General features: G+C 40.4%; 1 pseudogene across 1 annotated transcript; it reads left to right on the top strand.

Moving 5' to 3' along the window:
• The first annotated feature begins 2,062 nt into the window (after positions 1-2,062).
• Positions 2,063-21,378, top strand: LOC307105411 (protein-associating with the carboxyl-terminal domain of ezrin-like; annotated as a pseudogene). The gene is made up of 3 exons: positions 2,063-2,162; positions 2,529-2,609; positions 19,424-21,378. The product of its transcript is annotated as a protein-associating with the carboxyl-terminal domain of ezrin-like (transcript).
• Positions 21,379-25,795: the final 4,417 nt, after the last annotated feature.

The following is a 25,795-nucleotide window of genomic DNA, read 5'->3' as shown; positions in this document are numbered from 1 at the left end:
TGGAGAACAGTATGGAGTTTCCTCAAAAAATTAAAAATGGAACTCCCATTTGACCCAGTGATCCCACTTCTAGGAATATATCCCAAGAAATTAGAAACACTAACCAGAAAGGATATATGCACCCCTATGTTCATAGCAGCACAATTTACAATAGCTAAGATTTGGAAACAGCCTAAGTGGCCATCAGCAGATGAGTGTACTAAAAAACTGTAGTACATCTACACAATGGAATACCATGATGCTGTAAAAAGGAAGGAACTCCTACCATTTGCAATAGCATGGATGGTCCTGGAGAGCATTATGCTAAGCGAAATAAGCCATTCAGAGAAAGATAAATATCACATGATCTCACTCATTTGTGGAATATAATGAACAACATAAACTGATGAACAAAAACAGATCCAGAGACAGAGAAGCATCTATCAGACGGTCAAACCTCAGAGGGAAGGTAGGGGAGGGTGGGGGTAAGGGGAAGAGATCAACCAAAGGACTTGTATGCATGCATATAAGCCTAACCAATGGACACAGACACCAGGCGTGTGAGGGCATGAGTGGGGGGGATGAGGGGGCAATGGGGGAATAAGGACACATATATAATACCTTAATCAAGAAAGAAAATAAACATTTTAAAAAATTGCCCTTATTACTAGCTTATTAGTCAGAAACTGAAGTGCTTCTGATAGATCTTAGGATGCTCACAGGAGCCTTCCTTCTGGGGAGCTAAAACCCACAGGCAAAGTAAGAAAAAGTGAATCCATATGCCCAGGGTCAAGACCAAATCTGGAGCCTGTCAGGGTTGCTGGTGTCACTTCCTGTGCCCAGGATACAAACTTAATTTTAGGTCTGCGGGTAAAACTCTATGAAGATGGTCATCCCTTCTGGTGTCCATCTCTATAAAAGCTCTCCCTGTGCATTCGGTACCTCTTTACCTCTCCTTTCAACTCAGCAGCGAATATTTAGAAAATGTCTGTCTGTATATAGCTCCTTTCTAAGCGATTACGTAAGTGCAAGTCATTGAGTAGGATCTTATGTGAATCCTTCTGTGAATGAGATGTTGGTAATGGATCCACCAGAAAAAAAGGCATGGGAAAAATGTTACACTAAGAACTTTTCTATGGCTGAAACATATTTAGCCCATGGAAGACAACAGAACGAAGTTGTTGTTTTTTTTTAAGTATTTTCCTCCTAAATCATTGTTAATGACTTTGAACATGCGAATGAAGCAACTTGATGCTTGTTTTGACTTGAAAAAGTGCCCAAGTGTGTGTAAATCTGGCTCTGCCTTACCTGACAGACGTACTTGAGGCCTTCAGAGCACAGCCTCAGCCCCAGAGTGTGGGCTGATGGGCAGGCTGTGTACTCAAAACAAACAGAAAGTCAGCAATGCATGCAGAGAAGAATCGCTATGTGGCTTTTCTTAAAATAATGTTTGCGTTACTGTTGTGATTCTCATTTCATTGAGGTGGGGGGGCGGGGGGCGGGGGGAATGGCCATAAACTAAAACGTTCCCCTGTCAGCATCAGCATCTCTTGTCTCCTGTCGTGTCGCTGAGCATGTTAGTCCACGGCACTGCTGTTCCTGCTTCATTTCGGTTTGCTCTCACACACCCTTAGCCCATCCCTCTGAAAGCTGGCGCTTGTCTGCAGAGCTTCTAGCTGTTGTACAAGCGGCATTCCGTGTCTTTATTAAATTACAATTAAGTCACTTTTATGCCCTGTTTTTCTTTTTTTTAAAAAAAAAAAAATTCAGTACAGTTCATAAAAATGAAAGAATTTGGCACAGGTTTGTGTCCACCAAAGCACCGCAGACTCTTTTTCAAATGTTCTTGGTTGGGTAAAATCTCAAACGCATCTTGCCAAGTGCCCTTTTCTCCATGACTTTCAAATCCATGCGACTCTCAGGGAAAATGTAATCCGTATGTTTCTGATTCATTCACTCTTAACTCATCATGCTGTTGTTGTGTGTGTGTTTTTTTAAGGAGGGAAAAAAAAAAACACCCCACAAGTTTATGTCCAAGAAATCCTAGGGGTATTTTTAAAAATATAATCTGCTTTTAGTCGACATGTTCCCCAAGGGGATCATGGAAGTTAATTGTCAAGGATTAAACATTGAACTTGAACTTCTTCCCATCCCCTTCCTAACTTCAAACGATCCTATAAGAGGTAAGTTCCAATCAGAATAGAGAGAATGTGGAATGACTGCACATTTCTGCCGGCAGCTGCCTTCCCAGAACTGAGGCTGACTCAGTCCGCCCGAGCCGGCTGCTGAACAAAGAAAGCCAAGTTCACCCCTTAGTCCTGAACGCTGGGTCTCAAATGATCGTCCCTCTGGTGAGTCACCCGTTAAAAAAGGTGCCCTCGTGGATCTGGACCTGCCACTTTGTGCAATGTCTGAGCCCTTTGGGAACAATGGAGTATCACTCTTGGTAACCATTCTCTCTGAAAGGGGAGAAAAGTCTTTCTGTAAATGGTGTACTCTGCATCTACCACAGTATTGTTTGTTTACTTTTTTTTTACACATCATTTTAGGGTCATCAACTCACATTACAGAGGACTTTAGGTTTCACGCAAAAGCACCGAAATACTTTAAGATGCTGAACACATTAACAAGTAAATAACAAATACATGTTTATGCATTGACTTCTCGTTGAAGCAATCTGGTTGGCATTTTCTCAAGGGAGTTATTTAAATTTTAAATGGAACAACATCTCATTTAGATTTCTGCAAATGTGCTAGGGCACAGAAGTAATTTACATGTACATGAAACTCTTCACTGAAGCACCTGGGTACTTGGCAATAATTAAAATACAAAGTAGCCTTATTAACTTTTCCTTTGAACGTTCTACCTTTTTGCTTCTTCACCGAGAGTGAGAGGAAATTTCTAGAGTAGATTGTCAAGTACTTAGAGGTCCTTTTTCCTCCTACCCATAATGCCTGATTGCAGTGTGCGCCTGTAGCTCTCTCTGTTGCATCCTTCAAAAGCTATGCTCTCATCTTCCATTGTGCATTCACTGTCTATTTTCAGAGTCTGTGTTTTTATTTCTTAAGCTTTCAGTCCCTTGTATTCCCACTGCCAGGGACTGAACAGTTATTTCCCTTTAATGTCAGCAATATAATTAAGGAAACAGATGATAGAGAATATAAAAATGATGGAAAATGCTATAAATCAGAAAGTTCCACAACAAAGTTTCAACAATGACCTGGGTATGGGTAATTCCCATACTTGATGCAGTTGGCCCCAGACCTTCATCCTTGAAAGACATAATTTACATCAGTGGTTCTGAAAATGTGGTATTCAGAAATGTAAACACGGGGTCCATCCCAGACCTATTAAATCAGAAACTTTGTGAGTGGGTCCCTGAAATCTGTTAACAACCCTTCAGGTGATTCTGTTGCTCGCTGAAGTTTTAACTGGCCCTGAAAATTAATGTGTTGAATCCAACTGTTTGCTTCTCATTTCTCTCTCTCTCTTTTTTTTAAATTAAATGTATTGGTTGGGGTGACACTGGTTAACAACATTATATACCATGTATGTTTCAAGTGTATAATTCTATAATACATCATCTGTATAATGCAGTGTGTGCTCACCACCTATAGTCTAATTTCATCCCATCACCATATATTGGACCCCCTTTTCCCTCCTCATTCTCTCCCCCAACCCCTTCCCCTCTGGTAACCACCATACTGTTATCTGTGAGTTTGTTCTTTTTTTGCTTTCTGTTTTATATCCCACACATGAGTGAAATCATAAGTCTCTTGTCGTTTTCTGTCTGACTTATTTAGTTTAGCATAATACTCTCAAGATCTATCATGTTGTCCCAAATGGCAGGATTTCATCCATTCTTATGGCTGATTAGGATGCCATTATATATATAGAATTTTCTTTACTCAATCATCTGCTAAAGAACATTTAAGTTGTTTTCATGTCTTGGCTACCATAAATAAAGCTGCAATGAACAGATATCTTTATGAATTTTCACATATTTTTCAGGTATATATCCAGAAGAGGGATTGCTAGGTCATAAGGTAAGTGTATTTTTAATTTTTTGAGGGACCTCTACATTGTTTTTCATCGTGACTGCATCAGTTTACATTCCTACCAGCAGTGAATGAGGGTTCCTTTTTCTCCACAACCTCTCCAACATTTATTATTTTTCATCTTATTCATAAGAGCCATTCTAAGAGTATCCCTTACTTTCTTAACCTCACCATTCTTATCAATGGCATCATAATTGCCTTACTTTGTTGTTGTGAAAATCTTAAAGTCAGTTTTACTCTTCTTTATTTTCTTTTTCTTTTTCAGCCCCCATCATAAAGACTGCCGTTTTGTAATCGTGATGTTTTCATTTATTTTTTAAATTTATGCTGCTGACTTCAACTGGGACCTTTTAAAAAAAATTATTGATTTGAAAGAGAGAGAGAGAATGAGAGAGAGAGAGAGAGAGGGAGAGAGAGAGAGAGAGAGAGAGAGAGAGAGAGAGAGAGAGAGAGGAGAGAAAATGAATGCATAAATAAATGGAACAACATTATGCATCCACTGGTTGATTCTTGTATGTGCCCTGTCCAGGAATCAACTGGTGTGTCTGGATGATGCTTCGATGCTCTAACCAACTCTGCTACCCAGCTAGAGCTCTAACCGCAGTGTTTTAAAAAATCTAATTCTTCTCACTTATTCTAAGTCACTAAACATCAAATCACAAGGCCTTTCCAAAAGACCAAGCAATGTCCTTTCTGTATTAGAATAATTTTTTATATGCTGACTTTAGCTGTCATGTGCTGCTCAAGACCAGTGCTGTTTTATTTTGAACCAAAATACAATTCTCTTGTTTGTCCTTTGAGGCCTCCACAAATCACTATTCCTTCACTGCCTTAGTTTCATTTTTCTAGCAACGCAGATCTCGTTGGCTTGATCTCACTTCCTTTGTGCTTTATGTTTCTCTTATTTAGAATGCCCTCCCCTTTCCCTCCATTCTATATTCTCTTCCTATTGAAAATCCAATTCCCATTCTTAAAATAAGGACTCTAAATTTGTCATTCACTCTTTGTTTTTACTCTGTGACCACAATACCGAATTTGCCCTCACTTGCAGGTTTCTTGCCCAGACATTATTTTAAGTTGAGAAAATGTATGTAGTCTCCAGCTTTTTTTTTTTTATATATAACCTCATAATGTTATAAAACATTTCAAGGCACGGTACTGTGGTCAACTGACTTAAAAGTAGGTAAAGTGAGAGACTGAAATTAGTGTTCATATTTGCAGTTATTAGTAACCCTGGTTTAGGTTTATGGGAGAAAGTAATAAAATTGATACCTAATAAGAGTTTGGCTATTCATAAACACTAGCCCATACCAACTGTTCTTTTATTCTGTGCCATTACTATTTAGAGGTATTGTCCCTTATTGTGACTTTATCTTTCAAGACATAATTTATTGCTCAATAAATCTGAAACCATGAAATAGGTATGTAATTATACATGTATACATATATCCTCTCTTTAATGTGGGCTCAAACCTACAGGAAATTCCATTAAGGGCATAAACAAACAAAATTTTACCTCAACTTTGATCAGTATTTCCATAGCTCCCTGAAATAAAATAAAGCCTGTTTGTTCTTAACATTTTTTTTATGATTTAGTGATATCCTATAGAGAACTATATTTTAATCTCAAGAAGGCAAAGAACAACAAATGTGGTAGAAGGCCATGCACGGGAAAAATGGGTTAAAGAGACTCAGCAAATCTAAAAATATACAGTGCCAGGCTTCCAAGGCCAAGCAGGCAATGACAGAAGGAGCAGAAAGCATTATGGGAACTGGTTTTATTTAATCCTGACACTGGGGGCAAAGGAATTTTACTCTATTACTTCTTATGAATAATTGATTTTGTTTAAATAGCATCATCACCATCATCATCATCGTATCATTGAAAATTGTATTTATAGAGGTCTTGGGGCTGAAACGATCTCAACCTATTGTCAAATTCTAAATGGGTGAGGAGCCCGGCTTGCTGGCATGGAGCCAGGCAGAGTAATTAGAAGTCTTGGGGCTAAAATTGTATCTGGAGTTCTGTCATCAACACCAGTCTTTGATTCTTATGATTAAAATTGTACTTGGCCACAATTATCTATGAAGCCAAAACCTAAAAAGCCCTAAAACTATTTTTTATCACTCTTCTGATGGTAGAATATTACTTGATCTGAACTAGTTTGGAGGTAGAACCTTACCTGAATTGACACAAAATTATTTACAGTTTTTATTTGTGCCACTTAAAGTGAAAATTCATATATTTTCCCACTCAAACAATGTGTAAAATTTAAAATTTTCTGAATATGGAAACCCATCCAGCCCCAAAGATTAGGTTTACTGATTGTGGTCCTGAATTCATTTTCTCTTCCGATTTTATCAGGAAGAAGTTCTAACTTATGTACTATTGTCTTGAAAATAGCTCTTAAAAACCTTGAAGCTTCTGAGTGCCTCTACTAAGTAGATAAGTTAGGTTTTATCAAAAAGAACTCTGGATACAGCCCAGCCGGGTGTGGCTCAGCGGTTGAGTGTCGACCCAGGAACCAAGAGGTCACCGGTTCGATTCCCGGTCAGGGCACATGCCCGCGTTGCAGGCTTGACCCCCCAAGTGTGGGACGTACAGGAGGCAGCCAATCAATGATTCTCTGTCATCATTGCTGTTTCTATCTCTCTCTCCCTCTCACTTCCTCTCTGAAATCAATAAAAATTAAAAAAAAAAAAAAGAACTCTGGATACAAATTATACAAAGGGACTGAAAATACTGTAAAACATGATAAAATGTCAAGGGGCACAATTCAGAATCCAAGAATGAAAAGAATTTTCCATATTTTATCCCTTAACTTCCATACGAGTGTGCTGAATAAAAAAGAATTAAATGTACTTACAGATATATATATATGTATATATGTATATATATACACACACACACACACATATATATATATATATATATATATATATATATATATATATATATATGCTTACACATTATCAATCTAATGGCAAACTTGGGAAACAGAAGTAGAGCTATTGAATATGCATGGTTTGTCTCTATACCTTGACTTATTTTCAAAATAGATCATAATACTCATCGAAATAAAAGATAGTTATTGTTGTACTCACATACACACAATCTCCACCCACTAGATTGGCCATTTAGTTTTTCTAGTGTGATTATATAAAACTAGTATTTTTCTTTTTTTCTTACCATTTGCTACAGCATGGATGGACCTAGAGGGTAATACGTTGAGTGAAATAAGTCAGTCAGAAAAAGACAAATACCATATGATCTCACTTATATGTGGAATCTAAAGAACAATATAAATGAACAAACAAAACAGAAAATTGGTTCTTTTCAATATTTTATCCAGTGGAGTGGTGGCAGTGCAATTAGTGTTGTCTCCCCATGTATTGTGCCAACTTCCTAAGAGGATAAATCTTGGGTGGTTCCTGTTGAACTGGAGGATTCCAAAGGGATTGAGTTGTACACAACATGCCGGGGTTCCTGTTCCAGCATGACAAAGAGTTCAGCAATCTGGAGAAAGGCTGTGCATAGATTAAGTAAGAGTCCAAAGACGAAAGATAATTTTGAAAGGCATTGGGGGTCAGAGGAGCTTCAGCTAAAGGAGCTAAAGATCCAAGTTCTTAGTTCTTAGTTCTCCTTGTCTCAGGACCCCTGCTTTTTATTAACACAATTTGCCCTAAGGCAAGGTAGAGATAATACACTTCAAAGGGTAGGGTTTACAGAAGCATTGTCAGATTGGGGAATAGCCTACAGCTGTTCAGGTGTTTGGCCAACAGGAGGCAATAACGTGTAGATCAAGATGCCCTGAACTGCCTGGCAGCAAACAATCATCCTATTCAGGTTTGGGGGAAGTGCCCTTTAGCCACTCCAACAGGTAATTACATATGTGACTCAGCCCTTGTGGAGCCCCCAAGTTTCATCAACCTTTTGATAAAACTCTTGTAATTATGACACGCTGGAATTGGCTTCAGGCAACAACATACTGAATATGTTGAAAGTAGAGCAAGTGAAGCACAGGTTCTGTTATGAGCACTGGACTAGGCCTCACTCCCAGGGAGCTCCTCTTGACCTTTTTAGAGAGAAAGGCTGGCCCATGGCTGTTACAAACAGGGTGAGGCACAGGATTTGCACAGCCCATCCACATTCGCTGAGGGTGCACCCGGGCCAAAATCGGAAGCAGACACTGGGAGCTGTTACAAAGTTGTCAGCAGGCAGAAGAAAGAGCCCTTCTCTAAAGGAACTCGCCATGTAGGCAGAGACACAGGGCAGCCACAGATTAAAGGACTCGCCTAAAGCATATCAATAAAAGAGCATTGACAGTGTTATTAATATGCATTACGAAACTCAAAGGTAAAAACATTTCCAGAAGAAAAATATTAAGCCCTGGTCTTATGGAAAACATTTTTTTTTTTTTTTTTACCTTTACCAAAATCATGATTTTATGTATGGCTATGATTTGCAGAACGTGCTTTGTGTAGAAGTTAAGATGCTATAGTGGCAAAAGGACCACAGAATACACATGATCATACACCCATCTATAAGAGGTGCCAATCAAAAGATGAAGGGATGAAATGTGGTCAGTGACAGGTTGGTTCTGGATTGAAGCCTTGGGCACAGACTCAGAGCTCCGGCACTGCACGCTGCAGTTCTTAGAAACATTGCCCGGACTGTATAGAGGCTATCATTTCAGAGCATGGGAATCTTTCTGTTTTCCAACATAATGTCAGAATTTTCATATCCCTTTGCCATGACGTAAAAAGGTTTAATGATTTCTTTTTTTTCCAGAAGTCTGCAGTCCTTGGGAATGAAACACAGAAGACAGACCATGCTACACCATGAATGGCAGCACCGTCCTTTGAAGACAATCTCCAGCCCTCCTAACTGGAAACCCATGTTTCTGAGTTAAGTATGACACAGTAATTACTCATGCAGCCCGGGAGAATTCCAAGTCCCTGCCTATTTGCAGCACTGTCTAAAAACAATCAACTCGTCTTTCAAATTTGACCAAGCCACAAATGGTCTGAGAACTCAGTTGTCTAATAAGGATGTTCATTTTGGCACTCAGCAGCTTACTCATGGCTCACAGATGGCTTCTGTCTCATTGTGTATAATCCAATCATCCTGCGCTATTGAATCTCGCACTTAGTCTTCAAGAGTAATTGAAAAGCTCACGGTGACAATTGCCTCTTCTTCCAGATGTTGTCCACACAGGAGCGTGGCTTTCACCACCTCGTTGACATAGGATGTGACATGGCTCTCCAGGTCAGAGTTGCTCCAAGCAAGGTAAAGAAAGATAACTTCTCTGCATTCTCTTTCTGTTACTGCCTGGCACTGGTGTAAGCAAATTATGTTCTATAAATGGCCTTTCTTTCCGTAGCAACTTGTTTCACTTTTGGCTGGGTACCCTGCAGAAAACATTTTGCAACACTCTTGCTCATATGGTAATGGTGGCAATACTGAGGCACCCATGCCCAAGAAAGGATTCTAAAACATTTAAAGAAGAAAAGCCACAGATGTTTTTATGAAATAGTGGCTGTTTTGAAGGTACAGGCCGACTTTCTAGTATTAACACCTGCACTTCTGCTCTTCTTCTCTAAAATCATGACAGTTTGTCCTCAATCTTTTTTTTTGGCAGGATGTGGCTTTTATTTTTCCAACTTCTAAAGGATGCATAAGATTTTAGAGGCAAAGTATTGAAACATTTTAAGCTGTAGGTATGTTAGTTTTCTTTTTCCTTGAGGCCAGTGGTTAATAGTTGTATTTTATTTCAGTATAAAAATACTCTTTCTTTAAAAGAAAAAAATCAAAGCACCAAAAACAAGGAAATATGCAAAGCCTGGAAGCAGCTGGGTAAATTCACACGGGCTTTGGGCTTCCAAAGATCTGGCCTTCAGGGAATGACACTCTTCAGATTTTTACTTAAAAATTAATTTAGGATTTCAAATTAGCACTGTATTCGTTTTAGTAAAATATCAGCACCATGTGTATATCCTCGTTTTTTCTGTTCACTGCCATCATCACAACATAGTAAGAAATGTTAAGTATAGCAACAGCTAAGGGAAAAATTTATAAATCAGTAAAAATATTTCAGGGAGAGTATTTTTAAAAAACTTGTTTTAAGAGGATTTTAAACTGTTCCTAATTTATAGTTCTGGGATTGAACTAGCAATGATAATAATTGCTGGAGAGATAATAATTAAAAGATAATATCCTTTCCCTTAAGTAGCTTACATAAAGAATGGGGACTGGGGACTCTATATTTACTCTGCACTTATACACACACACACACACACACACACACACACACACACACACCCCATTTCTTCTGGTGTAAATGCCCAGGTAATTGCTGCAGTTTTTCACATTTTTAGAATCCCAGAGTTTTATATGTGAAATCACAACCTTAGAACATTAGATCAATAGTGAGTATGTTCAAAATAGGTGAGTTGTTGAAAATCTGAATTCTCTTGCTACATCCCTGTAAGTTATGAGTTAACTTTTCTGAAGTCCTGTTCAGTGTCACTATCATCAGCACAGGAATCACTGATATGCTCATAAATCAATAGTAATAGCAAAAGTGACCTTTTTTCTAAAGAGAGTTCCAAGACCCAACAAATATTTATTGAGTGCATACAATGTGCCAGGCATTGGGCTAATTAAATCTCCCCTATCCCTACATTTTAAATGAGAGAAAAGCTGACTCAAGGGAAAGAGTCATGGCCAACGGCCATTTAATTAATTTGCTGTCTGGGGAAATTGCACAGGAACTGGGAAGAAAGCCCAGGTATGAGGACTGCTACGCTGTGCAGAATACAATGCATTTGTTGTTCAGAACTCCAGTGGAATACGCATTTTATAAATACAGTAAACTAATGTAAGATAACAACTGTAAAACAAATGATCATGTAAAAATGTCAGAGGCACAACACATTCCTGCACTTCCTAGTGACTGTTGACCTGACGTGGAGATGTTCATCCACACAGACACGAACAGAGGAAACTGCTATTAGCAGGCTGGATCCTGTGCTGTGATACCACAGGTGAGAGAGCCTGTTTCATGATTACATTAGGCTTTGGTGAAAGAACCAGGCAGCAGGCTTTCACATGGGGAGAAATAGAGGGCTAGGCAGCTATAGCACTTGTGCTGGGAATTTTACCCATGTGCTGAAAACAAAACTCCCATGAGATTTTGCAGATGGGTCAAACAAAATGCAGAGTCTAAGTGGCCAACGTCACACCTTGCCAATGAGGAACTGGAAAAGAAATCCTAGTGTAACTGACCCTAGGGGCCACATTTATAATGAATTGGCCAGGGTTCTCACTGAAGTGGGTTTTCATTAGTTTTCTTCTCTTCAGTCATTATTATTAAAAATATATTTGTTGAACACTTAGCAAGAGCTAAGCATCATTGTTGTGGCTGAAGAATTAAATGCGATTAAATCACTATCTCTGTCTTTGAGAGTCTAGAGAAGCGGGCACCTCCATAAATAAGTACACTAAAACACAGGTGGTCCAATCTGGAAGACATGTGCACAGCGCTATGAATGCAAAGAAGTAGGGAGGGATGGATTCTGTCCTTGAGTAGGGGGTGGAGTGTGACCATGATATTGAGCTAGACTTTGAAGAAGAGGCAGTATTCCCTCTGTAGAAAAGAGTAACGCTGCTCTAGTTAATGGGAGCACTGAGAGCTTCCAGGTTTCATAGACTTAATGGAGGAGGTTATTATAAAAAGAACCAGGCCCAGGTTTCACAGGGGAATTCGCCTAAATCTGCAAAGGTCATATACTCCCAAGTCTACTTAAATTATTTCTGAGTATAGAAAAAGAAGAAAAGCCACAAGATGTTTTTATGAAACAAGCATTACATTATCATCTAAACTTTGGTTACATCAATAGCAAAAAAAGAATTTTAAGAATAAAATTAACAGGAAGTATGTAAAGAAAAATTGAAATTTTTTTGAAAGATACAAAAGTACATTTGAATATATTTGGAAATTATTTTGGGATAGCATGAGTAACCATTACAAAGCTATATTTATTTCTATTTTAATAATAAATTTAGCATGACCCCAATAAAAATAACAAATTTGCTCTATGAAGCTATTCAACTAGATGTTGAAGTTTATATGGCAAAATATAGCTAAAAATAGCTAAGAGAAGACTAAAAAAAGAACAATGAGAAGTGAGCATATTAAAACTTATTATAAAGCATCCATAATTAAAACAGTGTGATATTGATTCACGAATAGATAGAAAGACAGAGAGAACAATGGAAGAAAATAGAAAGCTCACAAATAGACAAAATGCAAATGGAAATGTAGTGATGACATTTTTAGAATGTCAGGATGTGACAGAGAGCAAGGAAGTACAAAGAAAATGATGGGAATATGTAAAATAAACACAGAAGGTATCTTGTAGTTGCTCAGACTAGTCAAATTTGGGACAATTTCAGCATCAAAATTATAATATTGATGCATTATATCATATAAAGAATATAAAAGTCCAAGGGTTACTGAAAATAGACAAATAAACAATAAATGCATACTTTTAAGAGTAAGAAGGAAAATCTCTTTATGGAAAAATGTGTACTAATATATGGAAGAAAAATATAAAATAAAACAATTACCATTTTACACACCAATGTAATAATTGATTTAGACAAGGTACATATATCAACAGATACTAAAACCAAGGGGTAAAAAGTTTTGGGGAAAGAAGATATCCGCATAGTCTCAAATGCTGCCTCACAGATTACTTATGATTTACAAAGAATAAGCAGTACAATTAAAATAGAGATCTGAAAAAATAAATAAAATAAAATAAAATAGAGATCTGAGAGGTGTCACCTTTACTAAGTGATCAAACTGACCATCACCAATAATGAGACAAAATGATATTATGTATCCCCTCATGAGATACCATGGGAAATACACAATATTACCTTTGTAGAATTCCTCCCTAAAGAATCTAATCAAGAGAACCATCAGACAAAGTATGACACGATCCTGGCCGGCATGGCTCAGTGGTTGAGCGTTGGACCATGAACCAAGAGGTCATAGTTTGATTCCTAGTCAGGGCATATGCCTGGGTTGTGGGCTCGAACTCCAGCGTGGGGCATCCAAGAGGCAGCCAAACAATGATTCTCTCTCATCATTGATGTTTCTATCTCTCTTTCCCTCTCCCTTCCTCTCTGAAATCAATAAAAAAATTATTAAAAAAAAACACAAAGTATGACACTAAAGAGATATGACAACCAAATGTAACACGTGAAAAGTTAATTGATTCTTGTATTCTCAGATTTTGACTATATATATGTATATATATATTAGTATACAGACTACATATTATTTATCTCATACAAGCTTGCAACTAGTACTAAATAAATTCTAGAGCTCTAGTGGACAGTATAGTGAACAACATAGACAACAATATTGTGTTATAATCATCACATTTGCTAAGAGACTACATCTTAATTATTCCAACCACAGAAAAAATGATAATGATTAGAGGTGCTAACCTCACTACCATGGCAATCATATTACAATATATAAATGTATTAAATAAAAATGTATGCCCTAAATTTATACAATGTTGTATATTTCAATGAAAAAATGATAAAATGAATTTTAAAATAAAGAATGAGGCTAGAAGGAACCTCAGGATCATGAGGGAGGGGAGATTGTGGGACAAGGAGTGGAAGATACTGGAGGGCAAAGCAGGGATGAGAATGATGGGCAAAGAGAGAAGAGATTTGGTGGGCAAAGACAAGTCTACAGGCAGAGAGTAGGAGGGTCTAAGGGTGTAGTAAGGAGAAGGGACAGTGGGGTGTGGGATTCTGAAGGTCTCAGAACCCTGTAGTCCTGGTTTCCTATGCCCTCTTAGGCCCAAGAGTCTACCCATGTTTTAGGCAGTTGAAAGAAGTAAGTTCTTGGTAAATCTGTAAATTTGGTCCCGTTAGCCATGGTGGTTGTGTGTTCTGTACTACCTCTCTTCTCTTCTAGCCTTTGGTAGAGGGCTCCTTCTGTACCCAGGCCAAGCAAAAGACTTGGTAAATTTGGTAAATTGGTCATTCAGAGAAAATGAATAATCCTCAAGTGTTAAAGTGTTGGCTAAACAAGATGATTTTTTAAAAGATTCAAAAGGTAAAAGAATAAACTGAAAAATTCCCATGTGACAGGCTAACGTTTTTGTTATATTCACGAGAATATATTTTTAAAGATTAATAGTAACTGACAGCTGTCAGAGGGGAGGGCACAGTGGGTGCTGGATGAAAGAAGGTGAAGGAATTGGCCAAAGAACAAATGAGTAACCCATAGACAACAGGGGGTAAGAGTGGGGTGGGGGAGGTAGAAATAGGAGGGGAAAGTGGGGAGACCTGTAATGGTGTAAACAATGAAAATAAAATAAAAAGATTAATAGTAAAGTTCAGCACATTTTCATGTGTTTATTGGCTTTTTAAATGTTTAGTCATATAAATTGCCTATTTATATACTTTGTCCATTTTTCTATTGATTTGTTTGTCTTTTTCTATTTGTAAAAATAAATATTATGCATTACAAATATCAATCCTTTGCCTGTGACATATGTTGCAAATATTTTATCCCATTCTATTTCTTGGCATTTAAGCTTTTAATGCATTTGAAGTTTATGTTGGTATCTGGTACAAGACTGGAATCTAAAGGGATTTTTCTATTTAGAAGTTAAAATTTTTTCATAATGCTATTTGTTGACTAACTCACCTGATTCCTATTTATCTGCAATGATTTTTTTCTTAAGCCTCATTATGTGGTAGGGTACATTTTGGGATCATGTATTATGTTTTAGCCAATTGTTCTGTGAATTCTTACACACAGGCTTAATTATTGTTGTGTTATTATGTAATTTTTGGTTCATACTTTTGGAAATTTCTTAGCCATCTTCATATTTTTACTCTTTTGACAGCTGAGATTTAGACACAATTTATCAAGTGAAAATATAAATATTGGCATTTAGGAAGTTTGTTGGGGGAGATGGAGGGTATGTGGTATGAATTTATATACTGCATTAATCCTTGATGTGGATGTGCAATATGTCAGCCTCTCCAGTCAGCACACTTCCATTGTGCACTTTGAAGTCCATCCCACCCTGTAGATCTCCAGGCAAAGCAAGGCTGGCCAACACTATCTAGTAGTCATTCATCGTCTTTTGTTTGTCAGACTTGTTACCAACAACCATGTGAAGAAGCCCAGCCTCTTGGAGCTCACGCCTGTCTTCTCTGCAGGCTGTTTTGTAAAACCTTCTTATAAGTGTCATCCTCTTCTACGCTGTGTACTACGTGGTTCTGAGCCTGGGCTGCAAGGTGCTCAGGTAAGTAGCACATTGTCTATGAAAGGAATTTGCATTTCATACTTGACTTGTCTTTATGAAATAGAGGGTGCAGTTGTTGTTTTTTTAATGGTATCTTTCCTTATTTTTTTTAAAGTAAAAATGAGCCAATGTGCCATCTTTGAAAATGATGGCTGCACACAACTACAGACTTAGTTACAGCAGATGTATACTTAATGAACTCAGATCTTAGACCAGAAAGGGATCTCAGAGGTTAATCATTTCAATTTACAGATAAGAAACTAAAGCCAGAGGGTTCAGTGACTTGCCCAACGGCACAGTTCCATCAGGATTAGAACCTGGTTCTTATTGTTTCCAAGCCGTATACTCTAGCCACAATATTGGGTTCTCCTCCCACATTTGTTGGCGGGGACTTCCAAGATTACAGCTGAGACCTCAGATACAATGAAATACACTCAGTGGACAGTATGGACTTAATTGGACAAAGAAGAAAATGCAGATAAAGAAGTTGTTTGGCTGCCATTCAAGTCAGCCGGTTTTTAATGTGCCACAAAAGCAGGTAAAGCTAATGACTTCCTGTTGTATGTGAAGAGCGATGTACAAAACCTTGATGTGCAAAGTTATGGAGTGCCTCCTCCAGTGTAAACTATTTTCATTTGTAACATCTCCAGGGTGGATGAGTTGGATGTCCTGGCACCATTTGATTTCCAAACAAATCCCTCATGGGCCAACACAAATTATAAAGGTAATCAACTTTAATTCTCAGTCTTTGTCAGCGAGTGAACTAATTGCCTCCAAAAATCAAAATAGTTTTTGTTTTATAAAATGTTTTGAAATATCAGGCCTTTCTCTCAGCCATCTGTATCTTATACCTGACTTCAAAAATGAATGTGGAAAACCACTATACAATTTTTAAGTGGCTATTTCTAAAAGACAGAATGGGATGGAGTAAGTGGAATAAGTGGATCGTGTTCTTATTTCAATTTTTATTTGTTGGTATTATGGGTAAACCTTTGTGTATTAAGTGCTTTTCAAAAATAAAAGGGAGAATGGCTTAGTGTACTGATGTAGAAAAATGATGAAGTTTGTGAGATATGAAATGGGTCAGCCAGTGAAAGACAGGACCACGACGCAGGCCTATTGGTCAAGGCTGTGTTTTTACACAGCAGAGATTAGTGAAGATCCCCAGGATGCCTGGCACAATTTACAAAGTCCTTTCCTCTCACAAAGCACTAACATTTGTACAAAGATATCAATAAACCTTCAACCTATTAGAGCTTTAATTTGGGGCTCAGGGAGATAAGTGCCATGACTCTTCAAAGTTGTTACTGTGAGAATCCAGACTTGTTTAATCTTGGAGATAAAAATGGATGAGTCATCTCAGAACCTTGGGCGTGTATTTGGGGTCAGGTTTCTTGTCTGTTTAAGCAAATATTGTCATCCAAGGAGACGATGTTTAGGAAGGACATGAAAAGTATATTGCAGAAAGTACATTGCAAATTGCTTTCATTTTCAATTAAAATCCTCCCAACAACGTTTTGGGGTAGATAAATAGTACTCCATTTCCCAACTTATAGTAAAGGAAACCGACTGAGCCAGAGGTTAAAATCCTGCTCAAGGTCTTATAACTCTTAAGCTATACAGCAAGACTAGAACACTGGTATCTTACTTCCTTTAGATCAGTGGTTCTCAACCTTTCTAATGCCCCGACCCTTTAATACAGTTCCTCATGTTGTGGTGACCCCCAACCATAAAATTATTTTCGTTGCTACTTCATAACTGTAATTTTGCTACTATTAATGAATCGTAATGTAAATATCTGTGTTTTCCGATGGTCTTAGGCGACCCTGCTAGCAGTTCTCAACCTGTGGGTCGCAACCCACAGGTTGAGAACCGCTGCTGTAGAGCCTAAGACCATCGGAAAACACAGATATTTACATTACGACTCATAACAGTAGCAAAATTACAGTTATGAAGTAGCAACGAAAATAATTTTATGTCTGGGGGTCACCACAACATGAGGAACTGTATTAAAGGGTCGCGGCATTAGAAAGGTTGAGAACCACTGCTTTAGATCATACTTTTTCTCATATCATAAACAAAGATATTTTCTATCAATATATGCAAATAAAGTTTGTTCAAGACTAAAATCACTACCTTTGAGCAGCTGCGAGTTAACCTATAAAATCTGTAAATGCTGATAAAAAGCCATCTCTATTTCTCTCTTTTTAAAAAACTCCTCTTGGACTGTGGGTGTAGTGGTTGGAGCCTCACGGGGGAGGTGAGGGTGGTTGGTGTCAACAGGGGGCAAAGAGGGGACGGAAACCAAGACCCTGGTCCACCTCCCGCCGCCCTCCGGCAGGTCCAGGTCCGTCGTGGCTTTTGGGAGGAGCTGTACGTGGCCCCCCTCCCCCATCACCCTACCCTCAGGACCAGCCATGTTCCCCGCCCACCGAGCTGCAGGCGGCAGAGTCGTGTGGGTGTTTGTGTACAAGAGAGAAACAAAGGCAAGGCCAGCAAGGCCGCCAAGGTGAACGGTTATCCACGGTGTTTCTAGGCCAGCACTGAACCAAGTAGCGTTCCTGACTTACCGTTCTGCCCTGAGCCCGAGAAGAATACTAAACGTACCGGTTAATAATGCGGATTTTTTTCAATAGATGGAGTTACACATGTTGATATATATGTGATTTGATATGTATGCTATTTTGTTGTATAGACAGCAAGCTTCAAAACTTCATATGTCAAATTTGCTGAAGGTGTTAACATCATAGGTATTTTTACACTTAAAAATGTCATATTTCATGCCAAAAAAAAAGGAACATTTGCAGGAAGTTATAATTCATTACTTTATTTTGAAGAAAAGTGCTGCTGAATACTTCGGGAAGCTTATGGTGAACATGCTCCATCTCAAGATACTTGTGAATGCTGGTTTAAACACTTTAAAAGTGATGATTTCGATGTGAAAGACAAAGAACGTCCAGGTCAACCGAAAAAGTTTGAAGACCAGCAATTACAAGCATTATTGGATGAAGATGCGTGCCAAACTCAAAAACAACTTGCAGAAAGATTAAACGTTGCTCAGCAAATAATTTCTGATCGTTTACAAGCAATGGGAAAGATTTTAAAGGAAGGAAAATGGGTGCCACATCAACTGAACGAAAGACAAATGGAAAACCGAAAAGTCATCAGTAAAATGTTGCTTCAACGGCAGGAAAGAGAGTCTTTTTTTGCATCGAATTGTGATTGGCGATGAAGAGTGGATTTATTTTGAGAACCCCAAATGCACAAAATCATGGGTTGATCCAGGTCAACCATCAACATCGACTGCAAGGCCAAATCGCTTGGGAAAGAAGACAATGCTCTGCGTTTGGTGGGATCAGGAAGGTGTGGTGTATTAGGAGCTTCTAAAACCAGGTGAAACCGTTAATACTGATCGCTACTGACAACAAATAATCAATTTGAACCATGCTTTGATTGTGAAACGACCAGAATGTTCCAGAAGACACGGCAAAGTAATTTTGCTTCATGATAACACACCATCACACACTTCAAAACCAGTTAAAGACACGTGAAAAGATCTTGCCTGGGAAGTATTAACCCACCCGCCGTATTCACCAGACCTTGCTCCTTCAGATGACCACTTGTTCCGATCGATGGCACACACACTTTCTGAGCAGCACTTCAAAATGTACGAAGAAGTGGAAAATTGGGTCTCTGAATGGTTTGTCTCCAAACAAGAAAAGTTCTATTGGGACGGTACCCACAAATTACCTGAAAGATGGGGAAATGTGTAGCTAGCGATGGACGTTACTTTGAATAAAACACTTTTGATGTTTCTCTTGAAATGGTCGTGTTTTCTTTGATTACAAAATCCGCATTATTAACCGGTACTCCTAGGAAAAGAAGGCGCACAGAACCAACGGAAAGTCATTAGAGCCTAAGCCAGAAAAGCCGAAGGAAGCATTTGCCCTGGAGGCAGCAGTGAAGGAAACACACCCCTCACCTGGGAGCTGCGGCCCTGCCTGCTGAGGTTCCTGCCTCGCACCTGCGGGCAGATGGGGCTGCTCGGCTCACTGGGCGGGCGCGGCCTCTGGAAGGGGCCTTGCAAACGCTGTCCTCCGCCGAGGTCTGTGCTGGGATCTCCCACATCCTGCTGCTCTGACCCTCCTTCACCACAGAGGACACCTAACGCCTGCTTGTCGTGGGTGCCTGGGAGTGAAGACGGGCCCTGGGAGCTGGGAGGGATGGAGACAGGCTGCCCGGGTCCCAGGCCACCCCGGGTTTCCGCGGAGCCGGCAGTCCGTGGAGACCCGGCTGGTCCCTCCTGAAGGGACGGCTCCAGAATTCACATCTCCGCCCGAGTCGCCCGCACATGCACGGGACGCGATGGCTTTGGGACGCGGGTGGGAAGGCGGCTCCCGGACCCGCGTGGACAGGCGGCCGCTCCCCGCAGCTCCGCAGGCCTCGCGCCCCGCTCGGCTGAGCCCACCCCACAGTGTCGGCCCGCGCTCTGCACCGGGCTGTCCCACGGCTCCTTCGGGAGGGACTTTCTAGGAGTGTGACTTTCTTGGAAAGTTGAACATGGAAGAGGAAAAAGGGGAATTCGTTCAGTTTCTGCTGGACAGAGGCAGTGCCTGTGGGAGGAACTGAGACCTTCAGGGCGGTGCCTCTGCGGCTGAATGAGCTAGTGTTCCGGGAGCCAGTGGCTGTGAAGAGCTTCCTTCCTCAGCTGCTTGGCCCCCCAAAAGACGGAGGGCCCGGAGAGACCCCTCGCCTGCTGTCACGCGCCCTGTTCTGCCTGGGTGGCCCCGGGCTGCTGCAGCTGTTAGAGGTGCAGGAGGAGCATGTGCCCACAGTAGGGCAGTCTCACCTGGAGGCCTACTGGGAGCACCACACTCCCCAGCAGCTGAGGACAGTCCTCCCGCCACAGGTGTTCCTGGGCCTGCGCCACTCCAGCAGCTCCATCGTGGCCATCACAGCTTCGCAGCCGGGCCTGCTGGTCTCCCTACTTGGGCCAGCGATGGCTGTGGGAGGACAGAGAACCAAGGCCTTCAAACGCACCGCCCCAAGTTTTACAAAAACTATGGGCCTTTCCCCAGAAGGTGAAACGCTGTGGGTGTGTAGGTACTTCAAGAAACCTTTGTTTGATTCCCCCACACACCTCATCGACAGCCAACACAGGCAGACCTCACCGGCCTTGGAGAACCCCTCTGGCATGTTCCCTAAAGGCGTCTTTTCTGGAGACAGGCCCATCGGCGGCAAGAAGCACAAACAGCAAGATTCCTACACCACTCTTTCCCCGACAGGTGGAAATAGCGATCGATTTCCTCAGCCTAGGACAGTTCCCATGAATGGACTTTCTGACGTGAAAAATATCTCAGGAGACGGTGAAAACCTCCTGCCAAGTCCCCAAGCATCTGAGGAGTGGTCCGACTGGAGTGATCCTGGGGAGCCTGAAAGTAGAACTGTCAGGACCCAGGCGAGGCCTCCAGGTCCCCGCTCACAGACTTGAAGGTAGTGGAGACGTGGGATGACCTTAAGCACAGCAGCCTCAGCAAGGCAGTGAGCCCATGAGTTGGAATCACTGTTACCTCGGGGGAGCACAAGGCCATTCCCACTTCTCTTCTGCTCACAGAGAAGGCCAAGCCTTTGGCATCAAGCCGATCCCAAAAGACCAATCCTATTCCAGACCAGGCCCAGCTCCGGCCCCGAAAGTATCATCACGAGAAAGGCACCCTAAGTGTCCATCAGAACTTGGTTTAGGAGAGGAGTTCACCATTCAAGTGAAAAAGAAGCTAGCGCAGCACCCTGAGTTGGACTGGTTTGCTGACATGAACCTGAAATTGAGCCCTCAGGTGCTGTTCTTGTTCTACCTGTACTGAGGACAGAAATAGTGATCCCCAACAAGGAGAGTATCTCACCAGGGATGCAGTTTTCCTCAAAATTTGCTGCAGCAGAAATGACTGAGGCGGAGTCTGAAGGCTGGGGAGATGCTGGGGAGCTGAACTGACAATGCTGTGAGTTAAACTCTAGGAAAAAGGATCCTTTAAAAAAAAAATCAAACCAATACCTCAAAAGCAGGCTCTGCAGATAAGAAAACCCTAAAGCATCCTGTTTTTCTCATACCAGGAGCTTTTCCAGTCTGTGCCAAGGAAGCAAGAGACCTTGGGTGTGGCCCTCAGCTGGGGGTAGAGCCTGTGCCTCTGACTAAGGCCAGGTAATTCTGGAAGTAAAGAAAGTAAATAAAAGAACTTCAAACTGAACAACAACAAAAACAACAAAACAAAACTCTATTGTTGAAAGTACTATAGGTGTCCCTCTCTTTCCTCCCACTAACCCCCTCCACCCCCCACCCCCCAGGCCTTCACATGACTATTGTCTGTGTCCTTGGGTTATGCATATATTCATATACGTTCTTTGGTTAATCTGTTCCCTAATTCTCTGTAATAATGTGGGAGCTCTGTGAGCCACTGGTGGAGGTAGGAGTGGGAATGTGATGGGAAGAGGTGGTGTCAATGAGTACACTTGCTTCCACAGGCTCAGTTTTAGGGGGGCAGAACATGCTGAAAAGAACTGCATTTCCATACAATAGAAAAGGAACTAGTATGACTTGTCCATTCAACTTTTGAAACCTGTTCCATTAAATTAAATAGAATTAAAGAGGAGTATGTATGAGGCCTTTACAAACAAAGGCACCTGGGACATGCACTTGGTGAGTGTCTTGCTCAACCAATAGGCAATCACTGGCTTGCTGGTTAATAAATTACTTCTGCATAATAGAGCATAATGTGGTTATTTTACTTTTTGCTTTTAAAAACTAATGGAGTTTACTTGTCCAGATTTATCAATTCCTGAATTATATGAATATACCAATCATTTGCTGTTTTAAAAGGAAAGAGAGGTCATATTTATGGAAAGTGATATCATTACTAAGGGATCTTGGTAGCATATCACATCTATTTGTCACTTTAAAGTTTGATGACTCTCTTCTTTAAAATCACTATAGTCTTCAAGTTCCATATCAAAGACAAAGGCGAAAGCTTGACCTTTCACATTTCAAGACTCTTAGAGATTTGTGGTCCTGACCTGTATGTGGTCCTGGCTCTTTATACACGTTCAGGGAAACCACTCTGAGACAACTGGTGGATTTAGGAGAGCGCCTCTATCCACAGGAGTCATTTATGAGGCTTTCTTTCATCCATGGTTATCGGTTATGTTTCCCAGGTGACTATCTGAATGTACCATTTTATTACAAAGACTCAAAAGAACTTATTTTCAAGTTAGGTAATGGCTGGTACCAAAGAAATGTTATAGTCCACTAAACTTTAACATTTTTTTTTTATTTCTGAAAACTCAGAATTGAATTTTTCATTAGTTTTTAATACATCTTAAAAATGAGACTTGCAATCCAATTACAGATCAGCATGCATTTGTTACACAGTAACTTTTCTTTATTGCATTTTACCTTCTGAAATGCTAAGTATGAAGAATGTGAAACAGGAATTATATAGTTATTTTTCTATAAGTCTAAGGTTTATTAAGAGATAAAAATATTAAATTTTCCAAATTTGAGAATTGTTAAGAGCAGGAATATTAAGAAAATTTCTACCAAGATTGTTTTGCAGAATAACTTGTAATGGTCCTGCTACCAATTGCATTTCAGAATTATTATTATTAATTACTCTAATCCCAAATAATTACATTCTTCCTTTCATTTGCAGTGCTTTTAATCTCAACTGAGATCACCTACTTTGTGGATTGCTTTTCATTCTGGCTGTGGACGAATGGGTTTGGGATTATGCTTGATTTCAGTAATGTTCTCCATGTTGCCATCACTTCAACTGGTAAGCAAAATAAAATAAAGGAAACAAAACGTATTAAACCTGATGTTGTACCTAAATCGCTTCATAAGAGTAGAACTTTGCTGCATGCATAGTGTACTCTGATGACTAAATATTAAAAACTGATGATGGAAGATCTTCACCCGCTCCCCTTACGCATCCTGCCTGCCAAGTTCTTCTACCACTTCCTCAGCAGGCATTGCCTGGTTACATCTTCCAATTCAAAACTACTGACATGCAGGGGCTTCCTATTCTCCTTTCACATTCAACTTGTCATTAACTTGTACAGGGTTTGCCTCTGTTAGGAATCCTTTCCTATAAAATCCTTCTTTAAGGCAGAAATTGACCAAAGACTGGGAACTGGAACCCAAGACCTGTACTTGGAGGCTTGCAAACTTCTCAACACCAGTTAGTTATTGTAACAAGATTACTGCGTTCTTAGACTAAAGGGTTTTTATTTTCACCTGTGATCTATGGAGTTAGAAGAAAATGGATTCAAATTCAAGTTCCACTTTTTTTTTTTTTTTAACCAGGTGTCTAGTCTTAGGCAAGTCACAATATGGCTTATATTAGTTGCCTCCTCTACAAAATGGGATATACCTACTGAAGTTCCAGTGAGAATGAGAAATTGTCTGACACAGTGTCTAGCATATAATAATTTCTGAGTAAATGATAGTTTCATCCATTCCTTCAAAATCTGCATGCCCATTGTAACTTTTTCTCCCTTGTCTTCTATTATTTATTTTTATTTTTATTTTTATTGATTTCAGAAAGGAAGGGAGAGGGAGAGAGAGAAACATCAATGATGAGAGAGAATCATTGATCCGCTGCCTCCTGTATGCCCCCTACTGGGGATCAATCCTGCAACCTGGGCATGTGCCCTTGACTAAAATCGAACCCTGGACCCTTGAGTCCGCAGACAGATGATCTATCCACTGAGCCAGACCAGCTAGGGCTATTATTTTTTTTAAAAACATACTAGTCTAAGTATGGATGGTAATAAATCACAGTTGTTATTCAAATTTATTATTATTTGTTAACAACTTAAATCATTCATTTTTTTTAGTGCTTTCATTTAGTAATGGTATAATCAGTCTTTAACTTAAGAACGCACAATTTCCAAATGAATTGCTGCACTCCAGCATCACTGCTATTGGAAAATGCCAGAATATCAATACCCTAGCATCAATTTCCTGAGACATAAACTCTTTCAGTAACTTGGAGGACCATTGAACTCTCATCATCTTAAATCTCTGTTTTATTGTGGGTCTTAATATTTCCTGGAAGACAGCCATAGGATATGCACAGCAGGACTTGGGGGCATAAGGTGGTTCAGCCTTAAAGATTGAGATAAACAATTGGTTCTGGACCCAGAAAAGTTACAAGTTAATTGTCTAACACATGGCACATAGAACATGCTTAACAAATATTGCTCAATCAAACTGAGTTCAGAGTGAAGTGGCTCGGAACTCCAGAGAGAGCCGGGCATTGAGGACACAGGATAGTCTTAGGACCATCTCTGAGGCATATCACGTCAAATCACCTTTGTGAGCTGACCTGAGACCTGGTCATTCATAACATCATTTCTAGGAGAGAAGTTTCAAATATCTGACTTGACAAATGACCTTTACTTTAAGTACAAATTTGGGGGTACCTGATTTCATGAATGTGAATAAAATGTCTCTGTTTTATGTGGATATGAATTGACCAAACGAAAGTATTGCTTTCCGAGTAACAAAATAATATGTTTTTAAAATTAACCTTTTTTTCTATTGCAGTTATGTTGGAATTTCCCTTGACATTACATTGGTGGGCTGTTATAGGTATTTATATGCACATATATGATACCTATATAGATATTACATATATATGTATATATAACATTTGTGTAACATCCTATATAATAAAAGCTTAGTATGAAAATTGTCCTTTGGACCAGGAGTTCATCAGGGAGTTTGACCAGGGGATGGGGCCAGCCAGGGAAAGGGAGGGAGGCCCTGACTGGCAGTGGCGGCAGGGAAGGGAGGGAAGCCCCAGTGGTGGCAGGTGGCCGGGGGGAAGGGAGGGAGTATCTGGCTGGCAGCTGGCAGCTGCTAGGGACCCTACCAGTGCACGAATTTTGTGCACTGGGCCTCTAATAAATATATATTTATCTATAAACTAGAGGCTCGGTGCATGAAAATTCATGCACTGGGGGGGGGGGGGGGTCCCTCAGCCCAGCCTGCCTCCTCTCACAGTCTGGGGGCCCTCAAGGGCGGGAGGCAATCAGGGGAAGGCGACGCCCCATCACTCGTCTGCTGCTGCCACTGCTGGCAGTGCAAGCATTGGCCGGCCCTGGTTACCTGAGCCTCGGGTGGCCCTGAGCGGCTGGGCAGCTGCCATCCAAGGCTTGCCTGAGCCTCAGGCTATCCCTGGGCAGCTGGGGGGCTGAGGGGATGGGGGGGACTCCGGAGGCAGGCATGCAGAGCGGCTGAACCCGCCTGGGGGCGGGCCCGGCTGTGCCACATGCCTGCCGCTCTGGTGGGGCTAAGGGGACTGGGCACTGCCATCCTTGAGGGTGTGGTAGTCAATTAGCACATCCTTCCT

This window comes from Cnephaeus nilssonii, assembly GCF_951640355.1.
Source record: "Cnephaeus nilssonii genome assembly, chromosome: 9".
Lineage (NCBI taxonomy): Eukaryota > Metazoa > Chordata > Mammalia > Chiroptera > Vespertilionidae > Cnephaeus > Cnephaeus nilssonii.
Note: the sequence above shows the minus strand (reverse complement) of the source record. Positions and strands in the feature narration are given on the sequence as shown.